Source organism: Carassius gibelio, chromosome B22 (assembly GCF_023724105.1).
Source record: "Carassius gibelio isolate Cgi1373 ecotype wild population from Czech Republic chromosome B22, carGib1.2-hapl.c, whole genome shotgun sequence".
NCBI lineage: Eukaryota > Metazoa > Chordata > Actinopteri > Cypriniformes > Cyprinidae > Carassius > Carassius gibelio.
In genome coordinates, this window is record NC_068417.1 from 47123194 (window position 1) to 47125693 (window position 2500).

The 2500-nt window shown below is 41.0% G+C and overlaps 5 non-coding genes across 5 annotated transcripts in view; all 5 read right to left on the minus strand.

The window, feature by feature from the left end:
* Positions 1 to 135: 135 nt before the first annotated feature.
* Positions 136 to 254, minus strand: LOC128000710 (5S ribosomal RNA). Its single transcript, XR_008173489.1, has one exon. It is a non-coding gene; the product is annotated as a 5S ribosomal RNA (ribosomal RNA).
* Positions 255 to 764: 510 nt separating this feature from the next.
* Positions 765 to 883, minus strand: LOC128008451 (5S ribosomal RNA). The gene has a single exon (XR_008180191.1). It is a non-coding gene; the product is annotated as a 5S ribosomal RNA (ribosomal RNA).
* Positions 884 to 1383: 500 nt separating this feature from the next.
* On the minus strand, positions 1384 to 1502 carry LOC128008452 (5S ribosomal RNA). The gene has a single exon (XR_008180192.1). It is a non-coding gene; the product is annotated as a 5S ribosomal RNA (ribosomal RNA).
* A 358-nt stretch (positions 1503 to 1860) lies between these two features.
* LOC128000828 (5S ribosomal RNA) lies at positions 1861 to 1979 on the minus strand. The gene has a single exon (XR_008173602.1). It is a non-coding gene; the product is annotated as a 5S ribosomal RNA (ribosomal RNA).
* A 508-nt stretch (positions 1980 to 2487) lies between these two features.
* Positions 2488 to 2500, minus strand: part of LOC128008453 (5S ribosomal RNA) — a 119-nt gene continuing 106 nt past the window's right edge. Inside the window, exon 1 of the ribosomal RNA XR_008180194.1 lies at positions 2488 to 2500. This exon is cut by the window's right edge and continues 106 nt beyond it. This is a non-coding gene — a ribosomal RNA (5S ribosomal RNA).

A 2500-nucleotide genomic window follows, 5' to 3' on the forward strand; every position in this document is an offset into this window, starting at 1 on the left:
CTTACAGCACCTGGTATTCCCAGGCAGTCTCCCATCCATGTACTAACCAGGCCCAAACCTGCTAATATTCAGAGATCGGGCATTGACTCTATTTTTTGGCAAAATTATTATATACTAAGTGAAAAATGTCCAAAAAGCTTACAGCACCTGGTATTCCCAGGCGGTCTCCCATCCAAGTACTAACCAGGCCCAAACCTGCTTAGCTTCCGAGATCAGATGAGATCGGGCATAGCCAGGTTGGTATGGCCGTAAGCGAAGACAGCAGCAAAGAGAGGGCTATTTAAAGACCAGCCAATCTAATCGCCAGTACATTATATAAGTAGGAAAGAAAACCCAAAAGCTTAAAGCACCTGGTATTCCTAGGCAGTCTCTCATCAAAGTGCTAACCATACCTAAACCTGCTAAGATTCAGAGATCGGGCATTGACTCTTTTTTTTTTTTTTTTTTTTTAAATGAAAGATTATTATATAATTCGTGAAATTTTCCAAAGAGATTAAAGCACCTGGTATTCCCAGGCAGTCTCTCATCAAAGTGCTAACCAGACCTAAACCTGCTAAGATTCAGAGATCGGGCATTGACTCTATTTTTTGGCAAAATTATTATATACTAAGTGAAAAATGTCCAAAAAGCTTACAGCACCTGGTATTCCCAGGCAGTCTCCCATCCATGTACTAACCAGGCCCAAACCTGTTAATATTCAGAGATCGGGCATTGACTCTATTTTTTGGCAAAATTATTATATACTAAGTGAAAAATGTCCAAAAAGCTTACAGCACCTGGTATTCCCAGGCGGTCTCCCATCCAAGTACTAACCAGGCCCAAACCTGCTTAGCTTCCGAGATCAGACGAGATCGGGCATAGCCAGGTTGGTATGGCCGTAAGCGAAGACAGCAGCAAAGAGAGGGCTATTTAAAGACCAGCCAATCTAATCGCCAGTACATTATATAAGTAGGAAAGAAAACCCAAAAGCTTAAAGCACCTGGTATTCCTAGGCAGTCTCTCATCAAAGTGCTAACCATACCTAAACCTGCTAAGATTCAGAGATCGGGCATTGACCCTTTTTTTTTTTTAAAGAAAGATTATTATATTATTCGTGAAATTTTCCAAAGAGATTAAAGCACCTGGTATTCCCAGGCAGTCTCTCATCAAAGTGCTAACCAGACCTAAACCTGCTAAGATTCAGAGATCGGGCATTGACTCTATTTTTTGGCAAAATTATTATATACTAAGTGAAAAATGTCCAAAAAGCTTACAGCACCTGGTATTCCCAGGCGGTCTCCCATCCATGTACTAACCAGGCCCAAACCTGTTAATATTCAGAGATCGGGCATTGACTCTATTTTTTGGCAAAATTATTATATACTAAGTGAAAAATGTCCGAAAAGCTTACAGCACCTGGTATTCCCAGGCGGTCTCCCATCCAAGTACTAACCAGGCCCAAACCTGCTTAGCTTCCGAGATCAGACGAGATCGGGCATAGCCAGGTTGGTATGGCCGTAAGCGAAGACAGCAGCAAAGAGAGGGCTATTTAAAGACCAGCCAATCTAATCGCCAGTACATTATATAAGTAGGAAAGAAAACCCAAAAGCTTAAAGCACCTGGTATTCCTAGGCAGTCTCTCATCAAAGTGCTAACCAGACCTAAACCTGCTAAGATTCAGAGATCGGGCATTGACTCTATTTTTTGGCAAAATTATTATATACTAAGTGAAAAATGTCCAAAAAGCTTACAGCACCTGGTATTCCCAGGCAGTCTCCCATCCATGTACTAACCAGGCCCAAACCTGCTAATATTCAGAGATCGGGCATTGACTCTATTTTTTGGCAAAATTATTATATACTAAGTGAAAAATGTCCAAAAAGCTTACAGCACCTGGTATTCCCAGGCGGTCTCCCATCCAAGTACTAACCAGGCCCAAACCTGCTTAGCTTCCGAGATCAGATGAGATCGGGCATAGCCAGGTTGGTATGGCCGTAAGCGAAGACAGCAGCAAAGAGAGGGCTATTTAAAGACCAGCCAATCTAATCGCCAGTACATTATATAAGTAGGAAAGAAAACCCAAAAGCTTAAAGCACCTGGTATTCCTAGGCAGTCTCTCATCAAAGTGCTAACCATACCTAAACCTGCTAAGATTCAGAGATCGAACATTGACTCTTTTTTTTTTTTTTTTTTTTAATGAAAGATTATTATATAATTCGTGAAATTTTCCAAAGAGATTAAAGCACCTGGTATTCCCAGGCAGTCTCTCATCAAAGTGCTAACCAGACCTAAACCTGCTAAGATTCAGAGATCGGGCATTGACTCTATTTTTTGGCAAAATTATTATATACTAAGTGAAAAATGTCCAAAAAGCTTACAGCACCTGGTATTCCCAGGCAGTCTCCCATCCATGTACTAACCAGGCCCAAACCTGTTAATATTCAGAGATCGGGCATTGACTCTATTTTTTGGCAAAATTATTATATACTAAGTGAAAAATGTCCAAAAAGCTTACAGCACC